General features: G+C 40.5%; 1 non-coding gene across 1 annotated transcript; it reads right to left on the bottom strand.

Annotated features, from left to right (window-relative positions):
* Positions 1-1,643: 1,643 nt before the first annotated feature.
* On the bottom strand, positions 1,644-1,716 carry TRNAK-UUU. Its single transcript has one exon. It is a non-coding gene; the product is annotated as a tRNA-Lys (tRNA).
* Positions 1,717-13,948: the final 12,232 nt, after the last annotated feature.

The raw sequence follows: 13,948 nt of genomic DNA, 5'->3' as shown, positions 1-13,948 counted from the left end.
CAATATAAAACTGTTTCTGTATCAGTCTGATGGGAGGCCCACAGTGTCCAAGAAAACTGTTCAAACTTCTTCTACTAACCTATAAATGTACTCACTCTGCTGCTCCCCAGTATCTCTCCACACTCGTCCTTCCCTACACTCCTTCCCGTGCACTCCGCTCCATGGATAAATCCTTCTTATCTGTTCCCTTCTCCACTACTGCCAACTCCAGACTTTGCGCCTTCTGTCTCGCTGCACCCTATGCCTGAAATAAACTTCCTGAGCTCCTACGTCTTGCCCCATCCTTGGCCACCTTTAAATCTAGACTGAAAGCCCACCTCTTTAACATTGCTTTTGACTCGTAACCACTTGTAACCACTCGCCTCCACCTACCCTCCTCTCCTCCTTCCTGTACACATTAATTGATTTGATTTGCTTACTTTATTTTTTGTCTATTAGATTGTAAGCTCTTTGAGCAGGGACTGTCTTTCTTCTATGTTTGTGCAGCGCTTTGGATGCCTTGTAGCGCTATAGAAATGCTAAATAGTAGTAGTAGTAGTAGTAGTAGTAGAGTGGGAGGTGGACTGCAGGCCCCACAGGAGTGGGAGTCATATTAGTAGAACTGCCTTGAGGCTGGAGGATTAAGCTTTATAATCCTTAAAGACTAAGTAGAGTATATGGACTAGAATTACAAGCTTCTTCTTGTTGGAGTTTTTTTTTTCTTTTGCGTTGGGAAAAATAAAGGCGGGGGAACCTGGACTGGCTCAGTTTAGAGCTTTGGAGTGCTGTGGAGAGGTGGACCTGGACACTACAATACATAAGGGCCATACTTAGTGCACACTAATGTCCATTAGTGCATGCTAAGCTTCAGCAAATTGGCCCCTTAATGATTTAAATATATTTACTCTAGAGGAGAAGTGAGATGGTTGAATTATAACTGAAATACCTGAAAAATACTAATAGTGGATAAGAACCAAGCCTTTTTCAATGGAAAGCTATTGACCAAAGGGTTATGATATGAGTTCTGAGATGGTAATTTCAGGACTGATGTCAGGAAATAGTTGTTCACGAAAAAGTTGGTGGCATGCCCTCCTGGAGTGAATGACAGCTGAAATCTGAATGGGCTTCAAGGGATAAGCACATGGGATCCTTGGTTGCAAAAAATGTGGAGAGAGTGGAAGAATTAATTAGTAGTTTGATCTGTATGACAGGTAAGTAATTAATAAGAATTATAAGTCATAGCAGTATGTAGCTGGATATTTCTCATGCCTGCTGTAATAGAATAAATTAGCAAACTGGTTCTGTATGGTAGATAGGGGTATGCACTGAATATTTTTCAGTTTTTTTCTCATCTCTTTTTTTTTGTTTGTTTGTTTGTTTAATTTATACTCCACATTATCCCAAAATAGACTCAAGTTCAATGTGGCCTACAAACAAAAAACATAATCATGTACAGAATATAACACAAATTACAATTTTTTGTTACATTTGTACCCACACTTTCCCACTCATGGCAGGCTCAATGCTGTGGGCAATGGAGGGTTAAGTGACTTCCCAGAGTCACAAGGAGCTGCCTGTGCCTGAAATGGGAATCAAACTCAGTTCTTCAGGACCAAAGTCCACCACCCTAACCACTAGGCCACTCCTCCACTGTAAAATTCAGTTGCCCAAACAGGGACTTGAACCCTGGACCCTCAGATTAAAAGTCTGATGCTCTACCGACTGAGCTATCCGGGCTCCTTATAATAAGTCCAAGAAGCAAATTAATACATGTGCAGTAAGACTAGTAAGATTTAGACCATCTCAAGGACAAACAAATAATTAAGGGTGGATAGGTGAGAGCATAATTAGGCAGGACTAGATGGGAAACGAGATTAAGAAAAGGGTGTGGGTAAAATTCAAATAGAGTTCTTTGTATTCAGAAAGACCAGACTGAAGAAATGTGTTTTTAGAATACTTCTAAAAGTTAGGTAATCATCTGTAACCTTGATTGATTTAGGATTGATTTTGTTCATTTTTCTTATATTTTTGTAATAGAGATGTCAGGACTTACATTGATGGTAATCGTATTGATTCCTTGGAGGCAGTGCTGATGGTTGATGGTTAGGATGTTGGTGTGCTGGGCTCAATTTGCTGGCACTGATCATAGCATTGAGAGTAGACAGATTCTGATTCTGTGGCTGCTGCTGAGAAGAGGCTTGAAGTGGTCAGGGCTAGAGTTAGGGATTGGCAAACAGGGAAATTGCCATGGGCCCCCATGTCAGTAGGGGCCCCAAACATACCTGAAGTTGAAATAGGGACAACCTGCAAACAAGCTTTGGGATCCCTTCCTAGCATCTGCCCTAGGCCCCATCATGTCTAGCACCAGCCCTGGCAGTGGTAATTCAGCAAGTATGCTGCAATGAATAGGGTACAGTATCTTAGCTCCTCCTCCTACACAGGTATTCCAAGGCCCTGTGCTAGTGAGTGGCATGCTGAGAGGTCTCATGGTGGTGAAGACAGATTGGGGCAGGTGGTCGGGTTGCCAGTGTAGTAGATGGTAGCAGTGGCTAACTGAGAGGCTGTAAATGCATGCACACCTAGAGATAGCATTGGGTTGGTGTAGCTTATAGCTGCTGCCTTGGAAGGAAGATGGCAGTAGGGAATCAGAGTGGGACTCCTTCTGCTGCAGAGATTTGAATGGGCCAATATTAATTGCAGTGGTGCTAATGGGCATGCTACAGTGGTAACAAATGGAACACTTGTGCGGAAGCAGTTAACACATGCCAATTTGCCCATTAATTGGCTTAGCATACTTTAGTAAAAGGTCATCATAGGAAAATATGGAGCATCATAAGAAGACTGGGAGGAACCAAAAAACAATCTTTCAGTGAAATATCCCCCCCCCCCCCCCCCCCCCCCAGGTTTGTCAAGTTTCAAGTTTATTTCAAGTTACTAATCCGCCAGCCGGACATACCATCTAGACAGCTTACAATGTAATCAAATATAAAGAAAGCGATAGTATGTGCATACAGATAAACAATAGACAGTGAAGTAAGAAGGGAGGAAATCTATATATTTAAGTAAACAAAGTGGAGGAGGGAAGAAACAGTAGGTATGCTCTAATTCTTTCAAAGCATAACCAGGCACTCTGCTAAGGAAGAAAATTAACTAAAGGCATCCTTGAATAGGTACGTCTTAAGGTCAGTTTTAAAAGTTAATAGGGAAGTCTGTTTCCGCAAAGAGACAGATAGAAGCTTCAATAGATATGGTCCCTGTACTGAAAGATGGAGGCACGAGTATGTTCATGGTGAAGCTGTTTGTAAGTTGGAACAATGAGCAAACTTTGGTCAAGAGAGTGGAGAGAGCGAATGGGAGTATAGGGAAGGAGCAGATGGTAAAGAAAATGTGGTTCTGTTGAGGCTAAAATTTTGTAAACCATAAGTAGCAATTTATATGTGATACAATGAGACATGGGGAGCCAATGGGAGTTCTTCAGAAGGGGGGTGATATGATCAAAATTCTTCACATTGTGTATTAATCAAACAGTATATTTGAATGAGTTGTAGATGACATAGAACCCTACGTTGAAGACCTTTACGGAGAGAGTTACAGTAATTGATTTGAGATATGACTAGTGAATGTACCAAAATAGTCAAAGCAGAACAGTGTAGAAGTGTCTGGACAGAACGGATTAATTGTAATCAAAATAATGAGTGTTTCACCACCTTTCTGATTTGTTCTCTGAATTCAAGTTTAGTATCTATTAACACTCCTAAAACACATGTGACCAACTGTTGTGAAACAGAAGTATTACATAAAGAAATCAATAATGAGTAATGTGGTTTGTAAAAAGTAATAGTTTTGACTTATCTGGATTAAGAATTTAAAAAATTTTCTGAAGCTATGTTGTTATTTTTGAAAGATTTGCATTAATATTAGTAATGGCTGTAGGACTAAAGTGATTGATTAGTGAAAGAAGTTGGATATCATCAGCATTAAAAAACAGCAAATCCAAGAGAATGTGCAATAGTGAGCAAAGGGGCAAGGAAATGTTAAATAAAATTGGAGATAATATAGAACCCTGAGGGACTGCAGATTTAGTGGAATACAGGGCGAAAACTGTGTTGTTATAGTGTGTATAATACTGGCGATCAGCAAGGTAAGATTGAAACCAATTCAGAACAATTCCAGAAAGACCAATAGTGTGAAGATGTTTCAAGACATTGAAGCTCAGAGTGGAAAACTGATGCACTAAGTGGCTTTTGAAAGGTTTTAAAAGTTAGAAAGTAGCAGCTGGAATGAAAACACGGTGGTGGCAGCATCTTAAGGTGTTTGCTCTGTTTATAGGATTGTGAAATCCCATTATTTTATCATACAAGAAAAATTTTCTGTTAAATCTTCCTGGAACATCACAAGGTCAGTCATTATTAGTCTAGAGCACATTTATACAAATAATAATAATAAAGATAAGATAATAAAAAAATGTTTTAAACGTGATCTCAAATGGTTTATATGTAGCCCTATATGCAGTGGGCCATTTTTAAAGTTGTCTAATGTTTTGATATGTTTTGATATATTTGATTTTACATGTTACAATATTAACATAAGCAATAGGTCTTTTGAAATGCATCATTTGTTTAATTATTATTTTTATTATTGTTATTTGTTATGTTATTTATTTAACATTTATTATGTATCATTTTTATTTTGAATTTTTTTATCTTAATCTTCTTTTTGATATATACATGTTGTTACTTATGATTCAGGTTTTTCTATGATTTTTTTATATATGATTTTTCTTCTATATATGATTGTTGCATGACTATTGTATGTTCTTTTAGACTCCTGAGGCAGGCGCACAAGCACCAAAACACAGCTGCTGTGTCGAGTCATTTGATGACCATTAATAAAGACTTTGTAACTACATACGTCTCCCTGGGTTATTGAAAGAGCCAGATCATCCTACTCCCCTTTTTTTGCTGTACTACTGTTACATAGGTTTTGAGGGTCCCTCCACCTTCGGTGGTTACACCTCATCTTCTGTCTGTTCGGTACCATGGTCTTTCATCCTTGGGAAGACGTTCTCACCTACAGTGATGATTATTTGAATCACGTAATACAAAATGCAGGATACTCGGAAGAAGATCATGAACAACCTGAACAGACTCTTATTGAGCTATGGAAAGAAGTTGTAGGGCAAAGAAAGAATATTATTAGAAATGACTTACATTTTATCACTATGATTAATTACTGTTGAGCTAGAATGATTCCTAGGGGTCTTCATATTACGAAGAAACCTACTATGGTTTTTAGACAATCAAATATTTTTAGACAAATGGTGTTGTATTTTAAATAAATGTGCTCTAGACCTCATGATTTTAATTGCTGAAACAGCTAAGAACAAAAGTATGTCTCTTAAAGAGAAATGTGATGAGAAACTCAACCGCCTTAGAAAAGATTACCCTAATTTCGAAGTAATCAACCAAGATGTGGAACATAGAATTCTAAACTTTAAATCCGAATTGAAAGAAGTAAAAAGGAAGAAATTCATAAGGGATGAGGGAGATTACAAGAGGGGGTCTATATACCCTTTCTCAAAAGCAAGACCATACTATGCATCTAAAAAGAATCATACATCTGATCCTTATCCTAGGCATGAACCTTCATAAACTAAAGAACAGCCTCCCATAGAGGATATATACATGCTGTTACTTATGAGTCAGGTTTTTCTATGATTTTTTTATTTATGATTTTTCTTCTATATATGATTGTTGCATGACTATTGTATGTTTTTTAGACTCCTGAGGCAGGCGCACAAGCGCTGAAACACGGCTGCTGTGTTGAGTCATTTGATGACCATTAATAAAGACATTGTAACTACATACGTCTCCCTGGGTTATTGAAAGAGCCAGATCATCCTACTCCCCTTTTTTTGCTGTACTACTGTTACACCTCATCTAGAGATTTCTAGTTAACATTGTAAAAGGAGAAGAACAATTTGAAGAATTAGCCAGAGTGAGGCTATGAGAAAAGTGGAAAAGTACTTGTGAACTGTCCTTGGTACTGAAAGCTATTTTTGGAGAGCAAAACAGATGTGTGTGAGGGCTATGAGAAATGAAAAAAAAAGTATTTTAAATGACGATCATGGCACAAAAACAAAACCATAGCAAATAAAGTGGTATGGAAGGAAGCTCTAAAAAAAACTATAAATTCAAAATTAGAAGAGCCAAAAGACATTCTACGAGAAACAGATAAACCCAGATTACAAGGATATGAAAAAAATGTTCAACCTAGTGAATAGCTTACTAGACACCAAATGACTAACAGCAACTAACGATGACCCCCTCCCAACAGCAAATGAAATAGCCAGATGCTTCGAAGAAAAAAAATTATTAAACTAAGACAGACTCTCCCATGGTCCGATCCACACCTAGAGTATTTCATGGATGAACTGGACAAAACACAAGAAGCCAAACCAGCAGATAGAACATGGATAACATTTAGCTTACCAATGAAAGAAATGGTTGCCCTCTCAATACATAATTCTCCACTACCTACTGTATGCTGGACAAGTGTCCTAACTATGTCATGAAAGATGCCCCTGATCACTTCATCGAACAACTCAAAGAAGCTTAATGTAACCCCTTGGGTTAAAAATATTTTTTTAAAACAAACCTTTAAATTTACTTAACTGTGGAAAAGTTTTGATTGTGCAGTACAGTACAGTAGCTTTTGCGGCCAGCACATGTCCTGTGAGACCCACATGGTCCAGCATTAAATTGTCGGGTCTAATTTAGCTAGCAAAGTTCAGCACATTAAAAAGACGCTGGCTACTGCTGGCTGAATATTCACTAGTATGCTACTTACCCCCAGGGATGAGCAGTGGCTTTCCCCAGGTCTACCTTAATAACGGTTTATGAACTTTCCTTTCAGGATTTTGTCCAAACCTATTTTAAACCCAGATACATTAACTGGTTTTACCACATCCTCTGGCAATGAATTCCAGAGTTTAACTATGCCTTGAGTGAAAACATATTTCTCCTATTTGGTTTAAATGTGTTATATTGTAGAAAATACATGAATGTGAAAAGTTAACTGAAACTGTATTGAACTGAGTTTCAGCTGAATTTGTGGAAACTATGACCAGGTTATAAACTGTATTTTAGTCAATGTGTCATTCCTGAATGTACTTCAGTTTGCAGCCATTTTTGAACTGTGCTAATTGAAAATGCGTTTAAGGGGATTGTTTTTTCTTTTATTTGAATTATGTTTTTAACTTTTAGAGCGATATTCTTTGTATTTGATCTTTACATACTTAGAAAGGATTTTTTAACCAAAAATGATGTTTTTGCAATTCACTTAGCCAGTTTTCAACACCGACACATGATCACACCCTAATATTTTGTCTGAATCACCCCAACCTATTTACCGATACTTCTTTACTGTATTTGTCACTGTAATAGTACCCCTATACTGTATTTGTTCACACCGGAGTCTGTAACCACCTCTCCAGAACTGTGAGCCTACTAATAAGTGGGAAAAGGTGGGATACAAATGTAACAAATAAATAAATAAAGATTATAACTGAGGTCTTTTTCTCCAAACTAATTAGTTAAACTGTATAACAGTGGTCTTGATTGATTTTCTTCTTATATTATTGTAACCGCATCTGATTTGGTCTTTTCACTAACTTAGAATCCATCCAAATTTCCAAACCCCTCGTTTAATATACCCATGAGAGAAGTACACCATCTACCTTTATCCACTTAAGTAGGACAAATAGCTATTCTAACTTAAACTGATCATTTATCTGTTTAAGTTTAGCCTCACATATTTAGTAGTCTAACTTCTAGATAGTTTGGCTGAAATTCCACATAAAAGGCCCTGTGTACTAAGTATTTTTTCCATAGGTACAAAATGGGAGAAAATCTTTATAACATAAGCCACAAAGATAAGTGGAGGAGTCAAACACTTATCTTCATGCAATGGCCACACATCACTTAATATTAGCCTCAATGTGACCTAGTTTAATCTTCTTGTTTTATCTCTGTTTTCCACATTAGTCAGCCATGTAGGACTGTGAGTTTATATGTAGACAAAAATGGAGAAAATGGAAGGGTTACGTTGCTATAAGAAAGCAGCATATGTTCAACTGGAATGACAGGTCTGTTGTTAATGAGATGGTGCACCGTTGAAGTGTGCCAAGCAAATCAATAAGCTAATCGAAGCCCAAGTTACATCATTTCAACTAAGAGACAGCAGAGGAGAACATTAGATGGAGCAGTCAATTTTCTCTGAACAAGAATCAAAGTAATCATGGAAACCACCCTGATTTTTTTTTTTTGGCTTACTAATTTCTTTACCCTATAACTGATGATTTTCAGCTCTATAGGACTTTCAGACACCAGTTTTTATTTATCAGTGGCAGCAGTATGATTTCATGTTCTAATTAGCCATCAGCATTGTTCCCAAAATAAGAATTTTATTGGTATCATTTATTACTGTGTTTAAAATAAATCAATACATGTGCTATGCTAATACTACTGCTGCCACTGTTAAGCATTTATATAGCTCTACCAGATGTACCTGTGCTTTATAGACACATAGAGGAATGGTCCCTGCTCAGGGGAGTTTATAGTCCTATAGACAGCCCCAGAGCAGACTGACAATGATGTGGGCCTTCGGGCAATAAGGGTCATGGTTTAATCAAAAGTTATTAAACTAGATGGAGGTTAGGGAAGAGTTGGCCCCTTACTGCTGTGGGTCCTCAGACACTGCCTTACTGTTCCAATGGACAGCCCACCCCGAGACAGACACTGAAGACAGGAGGAAGATAATGAGGAAATATGGATCCTGGAATGAGGCTAGAGAGTTAGACAAGCGTTTTCTTTGTTTCCCGTTTTCTTCCCTTTCACCCATGATCAAGCGACTAGGTTGCATTGGGATCTGGAGTTGAAAAGAATCTTCTCTTCATTCCACATGAGCCCAGAAGGTAAGAACAGTATCCCTGCACCCCACATCCTTCTGGGAACTATGATGAAGGAAGTACCAATGAGTGCCACATATGAAACCAGGGAGTTGACATAATGACATTTCAAATGCAGGCTTGAGCTGAGTTGGAACCTGAAAGGAGACCAGTTTACATACCAAGTCTCAATTCAAGAAAAGCCATAATTCTTGCTGGGGCATCTTGTTGACTAACTGCATAGAAACTTTTATTGGAGAAAAAATAGAGCAAAATCAGCTGAAATTATAGAAGGCATTGACTACTACCCTGCGCTAGCATGAACCAGTGACCAGGTATGGAGCCCTCAGAAATATTGCCAGAAAAATAGGGATAGAAGCAAAACACAAACGCTTTATTTGTATTTCTATATATATACAGTACACCTGTTTAGCTCACAAACTGAATAAAGTAATGTCTCTAAGTTGCTTTCAGTCCTGTCCCAGACAAGCTCCACAGTCTCAGTATGCACTCAGGGTTTCCTGTAATCTTCCCACAGTCCTGTCCCTGGCAGGTTCTAGATTAATCCTGGTCTCAAAGGTTAATAATTCTCAGGGTTTCCAGATAAACTTCTCTTTCCTGGAGTAAGCTTCTGCTGCTTACAGCTGGATGAATCAGGCATCTGCTGAAAAGCCACTCTGCTTCTCTCTCCCTCAGGTACTGCAGCCTCAGTATTGAACATCCAGGGAAGATCCCCCTTGCTCGGGGATTCCTCGTTCTTTTCTGCCAGAGAGCTTTTAACTTCTTGCTCTCAACTTGAGCCCCGCCCTTCTGACCAGACAGGCTAACATATCTATTCTTAAGATAGTGCCGATTCAGTGAGGGAGTGTTCTTAAGGAAAGACAGCTTTATACCACCCATTCCCTCACATACCTGTACTGTAGATAAACACCACCACAAGAGGCACCTTTCATCCTGCAACAGCAATGGAATTTGGGGACTGATGAGAGGCAGGTTAAACTTTCAAAAGCGTGTCCAGGAAGGGATCTAGATACAACGATTCAGGAAAGTCATTCCAGGCACTTGATGAAGCAAAGTGGAAGACCCAAAGTCAGTGTTTGGCGACTGAGAAGGGTATAGATAGTAGCAACCTTCCTCAGGAGCAAAGTTTAGGAGTTGGATTACAGGGCAAGATGAGATAGGATAGGTAATGGAGTTTCAGAGTGAAGACAAATTTGTAAACGTGTAGTTTAAAAGGGATAGGGAACTGAATAAGGAGCCAATGCAGTGACTTGAGAAGAGGGATGGTTGTAATAATGAAAACAGAAGAATGAGCCATACAACAGACATCTACCTCTATTCACTGCAGTGTTGTAAAAAATTGGTTGAACAGAAGATTTGCAACAAATTGTCGATGGAGAAGTGGCAATTTTCAAAATCCATGGGGGGTGGGCTGTTTGAAAACTGCCTTACCTTTCCCAGATAAAAGTGCATGTGGAGATCAGCAATGAATACACTTTTACCCATGGGAAAAGTTGTTAGATCCCAGACCCAGCCTGGCCTCTATGTGAACTAGGCATCCACATAGGGTTGCAAAAGTCAATGGGGTGGCAGCATAGCACCAACAGAACTGGCAAAACAGGCGAGAGAGCAGCAGTGCTCCCATTGAGTAATTGTGCACACTCAAAGTTGGCAGCATCCTGTCTGCTGGCTGCATCCTGCCTTCATCAACAGGAAGTTTGCATTGCAGAGGGCAGGATGCTGCAGGCCTGGAGGTGTGCAAGTACTCAAAGACCCCATGATACATTTTTGGCCAGAGGATGGAAGTCGGGTAGTAGCAGCAGGAGGGAGAAAGGAAAAGTGAGATGCTGGACACAGCAGAATAGGGAAGGAAAGATGCTGGACATGCTGAGAGGAAAGTAAGGGAATGAGGGATGCTGGAAATCTAAAGGATAGAGAAGATGAAATACTAGACATCTGAGGGGTAGTGAAGGAGAGAACCTGGGTATAGAGATAAGGAAGGAACGGGAATAAGAAACATAGAAACAAAGAAAAATGTAGGCAGGTAAAGACCATATGGCCTATCCAGTCTGCCTATCCATGCCATGTACTCTCCCTATCACTCCCTTAGAGATCCTATGTACTTGTCCCAAAATTGTCTCCACACTTCCACCGGGAGACCATTCCATAAATTCACCACCCTTTCCCTGAAGAAGAATTTCTTCAGGTTACTTCTGAGTCTATCCCTTTCACCTTCATCCTATGCCCCCTCATTCCAGAGCTTCCTTTCAATTGAAAGAGACTTGCCTCTTGTGCATTTATGCCACGTGGAGGGGCATAATCGAATGGCGCCAGCTAAATAGATGGCCGGCCATCTATATAGCTGGCGCCTAAAAGCGGTGGCAGAACCGTATTATCAAAAAAGATACCTGGCTATCTTTTGTTTCGATAATACGGTTGGAGCCGGCCAAATGTCAGCATTTGGGCCGGCTTTAGAGATGGCCGGGTTCAGTTTCCGGCCATAATGGAAACCGGACCCGGCCATCTCAAACCTGGCCAAATGCAAGGCATTTGGTTGTGGGAGGAGCCAGCATTTGTAGTGCACTGGCCCCCCCTGACATGCCAGGACACCAACCGGGCACCCTAGGGGGCACTGCAGTGGACTTCAAAAATTGCTCCCAGGTGCATACCTCCCTTACATTGGGTGCTGAGCCCCCCAACCCCCCCAAACCCCACTCCCCACAACTGTACACCACTACCATAGCCCTTAGGGATGAATGGGGGCACCTACATATGGGTACAGTGGGTTTTGGGGGTTTTGGAGGGCTCAACATTTATAACCACAAGTGTAACAGGTAGGGGGGATGGGCCTGGGTCCACCTGCCTGAAGTGCACTGCACCCACTAAATACTGCTCCTGGGACCTGCATACTGCTGTCAGGGAGCTGGATATGACATTTGAGGCTGGCATATAGGCTGGCAAAAAAAAAAATTCATATTTTTTGGGTCGGAGGGGGTTGGTGACCACTGGGGGAGTAAGGGGAGGTCATCCCCGATTCCCTCCGGTAGTCATCTGGTCAATTGGGGCACTTTTTTGATACTTGGTCCTAAAAATAAATGGACCAAGTGCAGCCGGCGAAATGCTCATCAGAGCCGACCATCTTTTTCCATTTTCGCGCAAAGCCAGCCATCTCATAACCATGCCCCTGCCCTGCCTTCTGTACCCTGCCTTGAAGTTTGGACAGCTCCGCGACGGAACACAGTTGGCGCCAGCAAAATTGCCTTTCGATTATACCGATTTGGCCGGGTTCAGGAGATGGCCAGCCATCTCCCGATTTGTGTCAGAAGATGGCCGGCGATCTCTTTCAAAAATAAGCTAGATAGGTATTTAAATGTCTCTATCATATCTCCCCTCTTCCGCCTTTCTTCCAAAGAATACTTATTGAGATCTTTAAGTCTGTCCCCATACACTTTATGACATAAGAACAGCCATATTGGGTCAGATCAATGGTCTATCTAGCCTAGTATCCTGTTTCCAACGTGGCCAATCCAGGTTACAAGTACTGGCAGAAACACAAATAGTAGCAACATTCCATGCTACCAATCCCAAGGCAAGCAGTGGCTTCTCATGTCTGCCTCAATAGCAGACTATGGACTTTTCCTCCAGGAACTTGTCTAACCCTTTTTTAAACCTAGATATGCTAACCGCTGTTGCCATATCCTCCGGCAATGAGTTCCAGAGCTTAACTATTCATTGAGTGAAAACATATTTCCTCCTATTTGTTTTTAAAGTATTTCCATGTAACTTTATTGAGTGTCCCCTCATCTTTGTACTTTTTGAAACAGTAAAAAATCAATTCACTTCTACTCTTTTCCAAGCTGAAGAGCTTTAACCTCAAGGTGAGCTTGCACCATGGAGAGATATAGAGGCATTATAGTATTCTTGGTCTTATTTACCATCACTTTCCTAATAATTCCTAGCATCCTGTTTGCTTTTTAGACCACTGACCATTTTAGTAGCCACCCTCTGCTCCAACTCCACCCTGTTCATATCTTTTTGAAGGTGTGGTCTCCAGAACTATACACAATATTCTAAATGAGGTCTCACTAGAGTCTTATACAGGGGCATCATCTCCTTTTTCATACTGGCCATTCTTCTTCCTATGCACCCATACATCCTTTTAGCTTTCACCATCACCTTTTCTACCTCTTTGACCACTTTAAGTTAAGAGGCAATAGGCTTAGGACAAATCTTAGGAAATACTCTTTCCACGGGAATGGTGGTGAATGCATGGATTGGCCTCCCGGTGGAGGTTGGGGAGACGAAGACTGTGTCAGAGTTTAAGAAGGTGTGAGACAGAAATGCAGGATCTCTTAGGAAAAGGAGGAGTTAGTGGTTACTGAGGATGGGCAGACTGGATGGGCCATTTAGCTCTTATCTGCCATCATATTGCTATGTTTAAGATCATCACATATGATCACACCCAAGTCCCACTCCTCTTTCTTGCACAAAAGTTCTTCACCCGCTAAACCAGGAGTTTTCAACCCAGTCCTCAGGGCACACCAAATTCCAGGCCATTCCTCTAGCTTTGCTACGTCTGTCCTCATTTTATCCACACCATCAGGGGTGTTGTTAATTTGTACAGCGCTGCGTAACCCTAGTAGCGCTCTAGAAATGTTAAGTAGTAGTAGTAGTGTCTACTCCATTGCAGATTTTGGTATCATCTGCAAAGAGGCAACCCTACCAGACAGCCCTTCAACAATATTGCTTACAAAAATGTTAAAAAGAATTGGCAAAAGAACCGAACCTTGGGGCACATAATTGGTAACATCCTTTTCCTCAGAATGAGCTCCATTTACCTCTACCCTCTGTTGCCTTTCACTCAACCAGTTCCTAACCCAGTCAGTCACTTTAGGGCTCATACAAAGGGCACTCAGTTTATTTATTAGTCATCTATGCAGTACTGTGTCAAACGCTTTGCTAAAATCTAAATATACCACATCTATCCCTCTCCCTCGATCCAACTCTCTAGCCATCCAGTTA

The sequence above is a fragment of the Microcaecilia unicolor genome, chromosome 1 (assembly GCF_901765095.1).
Source record: "Microcaecilia unicolor chromosome 1, aMicUni1.1, whole genome shotgun sequence".
NCBI classification, from domain to species: Eukaryota; Metazoa; Chordata; class Amphibia; order Gymnophiona; family Siphonopidae; genus Microcaecilia; species Microcaecilia unicolor.
This window is presented reverse-complemented; position numbering and strand designations above follow the sequence as displayed.